This window comes from Chiloscyllium plagiosum, chromosome 15 (genome assembly GCF_004010195.1).
Source record: "Chiloscyllium plagiosum isolate BGI_BamShark_2017 chromosome 15, ASM401019v2, whole genome shotgun sequence".
NCBI lineage: Eukaryota > Metazoa > Chordata > Chondrichthyes > Orectolobiformes > Hemiscylliidae > Chiloscyllium > Chiloscyllium plagiosum.
The window spans coordinates 16434905-16444498 of NC_057724.1; positions in this window are offsets into that span (position 1 = coordinate 16434905).

Here is a 9594-nt window from a genome sequence, read left to right on the forward strand (position 1 = left end):
CCTGCCCTAGGTGCCTACCTCTCTTACCCTTCCTGGAGTTAACCCATCTATGTGACTGTATCTGAGACTTTCCCCCCTTCCTATAACTGCCATCCATCACATACTGTTCCTGTTGCAACTTCCTCATCACTTCTATCAGTCTCTCCAACTGATCCACTCGATCAGATAAGATTCGCATCCAACAGCATTTATGGCAGATATAATCCACAGTAACCCTTAAACTCTCTTTAAACTCCCACATCTGACAAGAAGTACATATCACTGCAAAGGCCATTTTTGCTCCTTCACAATCTACAGACCCAGAAATTAACATAGTCTACAAACCTCTACAAACACTACCCCAGGTTAAATAAATAGCTATGGCTTATATTTTAAGTTTAATCAAGAGACTTATCTCCAAGAACATATAATCAAGAAAGAACCCACTGTACTCACTAATACAGCCTTTCTCTTGGACAGACTTAAAACAAGAATTAACTTATCTGATTCTGTGTTGTCAACTTCGCCCAAACCGGTTCCTCCAAGATTAGTTGTGAAATTCACTGTTTGTTAATTTTCCCAGATGGACTCCGATGTCTAGCGACACATGAATTCAAAAACAGCAAAGGCAGTAACTGTGCACGTTCGTGTTCGTGTTCGTGTTCGTGTTCGTGTTCGTTTTCTCTCTCTCTCTCTCTCTCTCTCTCCTGCACTGACCTCACCATGTGCTTCCTTTGTCTGCTCTTCTCCCTTTTAAAACTGCTGTTATTTTGACTTTTTTTTCCAAAGTTCCAAAACAATGCAACAGCATATAAAATAGTAATTGCTGCTCCTGAAATTTGAGGAAATCACCTCCAGCACCTAAAATACCTCAAAAAAAAGGAGCAGCTGTTACAGCCTGAAATGTTTCCCATCCTCCATCTTGGATTACCCAGAGGTCTATCAGTTGTGAAATATAATTCCATTCTAACAGAAAAATCATATAACTCTTTGAATGAAAGTTAAACTACAAATTTGATTTGAAAATGTTCACTCATTTATTCATTTTTGTTTCTCCTCATCTTAAGCAATTTATTTTATTAATTCTCTGTTGTTAACCTTTGTATGTTATTTCAGTTCCCTTCTTAGTCTGCACCCTGAAATGGCTGCTAGGATTCTTGTGAACAATAAACAGTCTTATCATCCATTCTCATGATTTTGTAGTGACTTGAAATTTGACCCAACAAATATTGTTGAATCTCCCCTGACTAAACGTTACATGCCATACACTGATTTGGCCAGCAGAGGGAGACAATGCTCCATGTAGGTCTGAAATTAGCCTGCGTTCAGGATTCAGTTGTTGGCTCCACAATTACCCTGGACTCACCAAGGCTTTGTGAAAAAGCAGTTGACATTTAAGACAGACGAGTGGCTGTGCAGTGTCACTGTCTCAATTGTAAGCCGGTTTATGACAAAATCGAAAATGCAAAAACCACCGAGACCTAAAGTATCAATTCTGTTTCTCTCCATGGATGTTGCTAAGTGTTTGCAGCCCCATCTTCTGCCTTTATGTTAGATGGCCAGTATCTGGGTTACTTTGGTTTCCGGGCTGGACTGTTCCAATTAGGGTTGGCACCTCACAGCAAAGGTATTCCTGGAGAATTTCTTTCCTCCAAGTGTTATAATGTTATTGATTGACCTTTGACCTGTCATTTCCAAATTCATGCACAGTGAAGCTGTTTTTGTTTGGGGGGGGGGTTGGTTTCTTGAGCTGTGTTAAGAGCTAGCTTTTAGTCTGGCTAAATATGTAAGTAGCAGTACTAATCCGAGGTGCTGCTACTGCTTTCCGGGTCCTGCATTGATGTTTGTGGATGTTCCAGACTGGAAGGGGCAAGTTCAACCAGTTGCTCTTGAGTTAATCACTTGCTCCTTTAGTAACTTTACTGTCTGGTTGAGTGGGTTTGGACTGGTTCATTGTTTTCTCTTTTTATCCCTCAAATCTCCACCCTAAAGGCAGGTAAGCTTTGCAAACTTTATTTATTCATCCACGGGATGCAGGCCTGAGAAAGTGGTGATGAGCTAGTGTCTTGAATGGGTGTAGTCCCTGTGCTGTAGGTAGACCCACAATGCCCTTAGGTAGGGATGATGTGGAGGTGCCAGTGTTGGACTGGGATGGACAAAGTTAAAAATCAGATAGCTACCTGATGAAGGAGCAGTGTTCCAAAAGCTTGTACTTTCAAATAAACCTGTTGGACTATAACCTGGTGTTGTGAGATTTTTAAATTAGGTCGGGAATTCCAGGCATTTGACATAGGGACAGTGAAGGAGCTGTGATATAATTCCAAGTCAAGGTGGTGAGTGTTTTGGAGGGGAACTTGCAGACATCGGTGTTCCCATGTATCTGCTGTCCTTTTCCTTGTGGAATCTGTTTTAGTCTCTGCATAGCTGTGGGTGGCACGGGTGGCTCAGTGGTTAGCATTGCTGCCACACAGCGCCAGGAATTCGGGTTCAATTCCAGCCTTGTGCGACAGTCTGTGTGGAGTTTGTACATTCTCCCCGTGTCTGAGTGGGTTTCCTCTGGGTGCTCCGGTTTCCTCCCACACTCCAAAGATGTGCAGGTTAGGTGAATTGGCCATGCTAAATTGCCACTAGTGTTCAGGAATATGTAGGTTAGGTGAATTTGTCATGGGTAAATATAGATTCATACGGTAGGGGAATGGGTCTGGGTGGATTGCTGTTGAGAGGGTTGGTGTGGGCTTGTTGGGCTGAATGGGTGTTTCCTCACTGTGGGGATTCTATGAAATAGCTATGATAAGACCTGCTAACCAAAGCACCTGTTGTTCTTTTCAATTGCCGGCATTGGTGTTTGAACGAGAGAGACCAAATCCCTCAGAATAGCTGGGAGACTACAGATTGACTCTCAATCTCCCGGTGGCTATTGAAAACAGGGGTAATCCAAGATGGCGGTGGTCTGAGCAGCTCCGTCTTGCTAAGCTCTGCACCCTAGCCCAGCAGTAGGGATATTTTTACCCCTGCCTCCCCACCTCACCTTTTTGCTGGAGAAAACTGACGTTAAGCGGTTGTTTAAATCCATTTGTAGTGGAGCCTCGAGTGCCCAAATGAAACAGGCAGGGACTGTTTTTAGATGGTCGATCGTTCGGTAGGCCGGAAACAAGTGTTAATTGATGAGTGCCGGTTGTTCAAGCATTTCCTGATTATCTAGCATTGTAAGCCATAATGTTGGTTTGTCAAGAGCTGATCTATCATAAACTAGTGATAGTTTGAGGGCCGGTTATCTAACATCTCTTGGCTATCCGGTAATGCATGCCATAATGCCGTTTACCTGATAACTGAATGCCGAGTTGCCTAATGCCATTTTTTGCAGGACCTTGGGATCTTGTTCAGATGGTCCAGGATTCAGATGGTTGGCGTTCAGATAGTTGAGGTTCTACTGTAAATTCTTTTTGAGCGAGCGAGGATGACGAAAGGGAAGCATACAGCCAAATCCCAACACACACAGACACTCGCCGAAGGCATTGGGCGGGCCTGCGACTGCGGATGCAGCTGCAGCTCCCTCAGCTGCCGAGAAAGAGGTACCTGCAACAGCAGAATGTCGCTGAAGAACTTGTGGCGATCAGAGGGATGATCAAGGAGTTGATGAAAGACAATCGTGCTCAGCTGGAGCCAATTTCGGTCATGCTACAAAAGCATGAGGAGTTGGAAAGGCTCAGGAAGCGAGTTGAAGAGGTTGAGCAGTGGACCACGGCGTTGGAGACTGAGTTCGAGTCCTCGGCAGTGTGGATCCAAGCCTTTGAGAAACAGGTTCGGGCCTTGACTACACAGGCCGATGATCTGGAAAATCGAGGTAGGAGGAAACATATCCGGGTCGTTGGGCTGCCGGAGGGAGTGGAAGGTGGGCAGCAGCAAGTTTCTTTGAAGACAGGCTGCCACAGTTTCTTGGCTGGGATGCCAACGCGGACCGGGTGAAGGTTGACGGAGCTCACCAGGTCGTGGTGCACAGATCCAGTCTGGATCAGCACCCCCACCCAGGCCTGGTACAATTTCAAAGCTACAGGGACAAGCAGAGAGTCCTGGAATCTTCTAGAAGGATGGGAAAAGATCACTTAACAGGGAGTTAAGATAATGTTTTTCCAGGACTTTCCTGTGGCGGTGATCCGTAAAAGGAAATTGTTTGATGAGGTCAAGAGAAAGTTAAGGGACCTTGGTACTCAATATTTGATGTGATACCCAGCAATGCTTCATATTACTCATGAGGCGTCAGCACGGTCATTTGACTCCTCGGAACAAGTGAAAAGTTTCTTGGACACTTTAAAATAATTTGGAACGAGTTATAGACATGGACAATTATATTTGTCTTTTTTTGCTATGTTTCTTGTGATGTTATCCTTTTCTTAAAGAAGCTGCTGTTTTTTTTCTCAGATTAGGATTGGTGTTGGTATATAGCTGGAGGTGGGCAAAGTGTTCATTATTTTGTCTGTTTCTTTCTATTGCTTGGGTCTGGAGTGAGAATCAAGCTAGATGGAGGGATAGAGGTGTGTATAGGAGGTGTAGGCGCGCACAATGGGCAGGGGATAGAGTCCCCTGTTAAGTGTCTTTTGTGTTTTGTAGTTAGTTTAGTTTTTTGGTTTTTCATAAATAGATTCCACGAGTCTTGTATATGATCAGCAGGTCAAAGGTGATTGTAAAGTATCATGGTTAGTAGTGTTCTTAAATGGTGCGCCTGGAATATCAGAGGGATTCATTCGCCATTAAAAGGAAAAAGGTGCAGTCTAGCCTCAAAAGGAGAGGCTGGATGTTGCCCTGTTGCAGGAGACTCACCTTAGTGACAAGGAACACTTGAAATTACAGCAGGGTGGGTTTGTCCAATGTGTGCAGGAGGGTTTCCTGACACAATATGTAGTTAGGCCAACAAGAGGTGAGGCCATACTGGATTTGGTTCTGGGTAATGAACCAGGCCAGGTGTTAGAATTAGAGGTAGGTGAGCACTTTGGGGACAGTGACCACCGTGGTTAGTCACTTATGCAACTATACCAGAATTAGCAGTTAGTAACTTAAAAACCATTTTATGCAGCTTTAGCAGAATTATCAATTTGCAGCCTAGAAGCCATTTTTTCATGTTATTTGCATTGAGAAGCCATTTTATTATCGCTTAAGTTATTAAGAGCATCTGTTAAGTGGTTGTTCCTGACAACTAGTTACCTCAGCCTGTATTCACGTTTTAGACCCTCAATAACATCTAGCAATAATACTGAAAACTTGCTCCAAAACCTGCCATGCTTCTATCCAAGTTCTTCCAGTATAGCTACAACATTGGCATCTACTCAACAACAATGGAACATTAGAGGTATGTTCTGTACCCAAGAAGTGGGGCAGAGGTATGATCGGAAGGTTTGCAGATCTCACAAAACTATCTGATACATAGCCAAAAGGTAAGCCTTATCTGTGATATAAAAGAGCTGGTCAGATGGGCTGAACCGTGGCACATGGAACTTCAGCCTGAAAAGTGAGGTGATATTTTGCAAGGATCAACAAGGCAAGGGAGTACACATTAAATGTAGAACTCTCGGAATTACAGTGGATCGGCGGGACCTTGGTGGTCCAGTTCATAGGCAGCGGGAGAGATGGAGAAGGTGATAAGAATGTATTTGTGATACTTGCCTTTGTTAATCAAAGCATTGAATACAACAGCAAGCAGGTCACAATGGAATTGTACAACATTGGTTAGGCCACAATTGAAGTACTATGTGCAGTTCTGGTTGCTATGTCATAGGATGTATTTTGAGGATGTTACCAGTTCGGCCAATAAAGTGAGAAGGAAGCAAAGCTGGTGAGGCCGGAGCAGGTTTGGGGGCAAGGAAGTTGAGGCTGGATAGAGCCAGCTAATTGGAGGGAACAGGGTGTCAAGCGATGCTGGCAGTCCTGGGCTGGGATAAGGAAGAAATGAAGCTAGCAGGAGAGGAAGATGATTAGATTGTTGTTTGAGACGACTGTTACCTGGTGCTTGTGGAGTTGGCACGTTGCTATCTATCATGGCAAGTATTGTATCTGATGCATATTTTGATACAATTTGTTTTAGATTTTGAATTTGAACTAGTGGTAAGTGGATTTGATGTGTGTATCTAAAGTGTTTTGCTGATTTATCTGTAAGGATTTCTGAAGCTATGGTGATTTCTTTTAAAACACAATTGGAGAAAGACTCTAGAATAATGAGGTTATGTTTATGTAAGGAAAATTTACAAGTGGGAAAGGTAATCTGTAGTTTTTTGTTCATTCACGAGATTTGGGTATTGCTGACTAGGCCAGCATATAATGCCTATATGGCAGTTAAGAGTCGATTACATTGCTCTGAGTCTGGAGTCACATATAGGCCAGACAGGTGGCAATTTTCTTCTCAAATGAACATTGGTGGACAGACAGATTTATTTGACAAACAACAGTAATTTCATGATCATCATTATGCTATTGATTCAAGATTTTTGAATTCAGATTCCACCATCTGCTCAGGCAGGATTCAAATGTGGCTCCCCAGAGCAATACATGGGTCTCTGGATCAATAGTCTAGTAATAATACCATTGGGGCATCCCTTCTGCATAATGCTTTAGGCTTTCAGATAGAAGCTTCTAAAATTTCTTGTGGGAGCGTGGAGTAACACCCATAACTTGGGAAAGGTTTGTATGAAGCTGAAAGCTCAGTTATATGACAAATGAAGATGAGGCTATCAAAGTCTTAAAACTGGAAATTGAAGCCGCAGCTAAGTCAAAACCGATGTGGAATAGAGAAGGGAATTCTTTTTGGTTTTGGAATATTGCACTTAGAACTAAAGTAGCCATTACATTATTTTTAAATTGTGTACCCCAGTTCTAGACTTCCCAATCAGGAGCCTGTATCTGTGATATTTACCCCTTGAAATATTTTGTAAGTTTCTGAGATCATATTTCATTCTTTGAAACAATAGAGAATACGGTCCAGTTTGCCCAATCTCACTTCATAGAACAGTCTTGCCATCTAAAGAATTAAAGTCAAAAAACTGCTGATGCTGGAATCCAAGGTAGACAAGCAGGAGGCTGCAAGACCACAGCATGTCAGGCAGCATCAGGAGATGGAGAAGTCAACTTTTTGGGTATAATGTTCAGGACTGAGGTGGGTGTGAGGGAAGCTTCAGATGATCTTTTTCCACGTATGGAGTCAGCTATTACAAGGGGGCATAGCTTTAAATATTAAGGGGGGGTAGGTATAGGACAGATGTTAGGGGTAGGTTCTTTACTCAGCGAGTCGTGAGTTCATGGAATGCCCTGCCAGTAGCAGTGGTGGACTCTCCCTCATTATGGGCATTTAAGCGGGCATTGGATAGGCATATGGAGGATAGTGGGCTAGTGTAGGTTAGGTGGGCTTGGATCGGCGCAACATCGAGGGCCGAAGGGCCTGTACTGCGCTGTATTCTTCTATGTTCTATGTTCTATGTAAGACCTTCAAAGATGGGTGGCACTTCCAATATCATGGTTGGGTTGAAAACTTCAAAATGAATGTTCTTCCTCGCATAGTGTACCCTTTGCAGATGCTCCCTTTGCCCTTGCCTAGGCAAACATTTCAGAAATTAAATGGCTGGTTTAGTTCTTTTATTTGGCATTATAAGCATCCCCTTATTAAGCTTGCGAAACTGTGGTTGCCCCAGGGATTGGAGGGGGGGTGGTGGGGGTGGACCTCCCAGACATTAGAAGATTTCAGCTGAGCTCCCTTCTATCTTTTGTAAGTGGGCCTGTAGAGACTCAGCATCGAAGTGGTTGGACGTTGAGGTCTCCCAGATAAAATGTCCACTTATCAACCTGCCATAATCCAATAGTTACAAACACTGTCGAAGCATGGAGGGCAATGAGGCAGATGGAGGGTAATATGTCTAAAACATCTTTTCATACTCCCATAGTTGGCATGTCAGGTCTCCAGTCAGGGACAATGGATCCCAAGTTTAAACTTTGGGCAGATAGGGGAGTCTCGTGTTTGGGTGATCTGTTTGAGGGTGAAATGTTCATGTCGTTTGGTCAAATAACTCAAAAATATGGATTGTCGAGTAGGGACCTCTTCCGTTTCTTTCAGATTAGAGATTTTATCTGAAAGGAGACCACACTTCTGACTGAGTGTTATCGATCTGACACGGAAAAAAGGATGGTTCAGGGTAAGAGCACTCTTTCAGTGAGTACTCTCTATCATTTGTTGGGGGAAGGTTCCTCGGGTGACATTGAACATCGACGTGGGGTCTGGGGGAGAGGGTTAGGAGTTGAGATCACTTCAGAAACATGGGAGGACATTTGTGAGAATGCGAAGAAGATTTTGATTTGTAATAGGATCCATGCTATGCAGTTAAAGATTCCTCGTAGGGCTCATCTTGCCCTGGATAACAACTTGCACAATTTAAGTGGGGAGCATCTTCAATGTGCCCCAAATGTAAAATAAATACGGGTACCCTCACTCATTGTCTATGGTCCTGCCACAGGCTCCATGAGTATTGGACCACTGTGGCAGGAGTAATAGAGAGGGTCTTGGGGACCGAAGTCGAGGTGGACCTGGTCTCATTGCTCCGGAGTCTGTTGAATTTACCTCACTTAGATGTACATGGAAAAAGCTTTTTTAACATTCTCACTTCTTGTGCGAGGAAGAACATTCTGATGTGTTGGGTGTCTGAGAACCCTCCGGATCTGTCGGGGTGGTGTAAGTTAATTATGGAACACATTCGTTTAGACTTACATGGTGAACCAGAAAATGGACAACTTTTACAAGGTGCGGCAGCTCTTTCTGAACTACTTGGAAGCAGACCTGTCCGCTATTTTGTTTAGGGCTTTTGTCTAGCCATGATAGTTTGGTCTGATAAACGTAAGGCAATTTTCAAGAAATGTGGGTTTAATAATTGATGCTCTTGAAGATTGAGAGCTATGGCCTTGTTGCGCGGAGTGGCGTTATTTATTTATTGATTGATTTGTAATAAGTGTAGTTTTGATTTGTTTTGTAGAGTAGTATAGTAGTTGGTTTATTGTTTTTGATGTTATGAAGCTATATTTTTATGTTTTTGTAACTTTCTAATTTTCTAAAGAAAACTTTTTCAATAAAAATACTTAAAAAAACAACATGGGTGATGTGATGGTACTATGCCTTTAAGAGAGATGTTCTGTCCTGTTTGTCTTGCAGAGAGATTTGTTGTCACAGTGGTGCCAAAATATCTCCTTCACACAGGCAGTTGATAAACAGCTTGGATATCTCTTTGGGTGTCCTTTTTTTTTGAGGACAAAAGAATAATGAGTGGGCGGGGTCCGGGAATCACACAAACCCAGGGAGGTTTTTACTTTTGCTTTCGGTTAGCCAGAAGATTTCTGCTGCTGCTGAGCTAACAGCTGGAGCTTTATCTCTGCTGCTGGAGAGAAGACAGCACATGAGAATAAAACTGTCTTGCCAAGGGGGATGTTTATGGGATGCTGCAAATTTTGGAACACTTGATGATTAGTGGGTGATTCATATATTTTCTTGTTAAATCTTTCAATAGAGTTAAAGTTGTGTTCTTCTTTTCATTTGTATTTTAATTGTGTTGTAAGAATAAAGTGTGTTTTGATGAAAGCCTACTGGTGGAC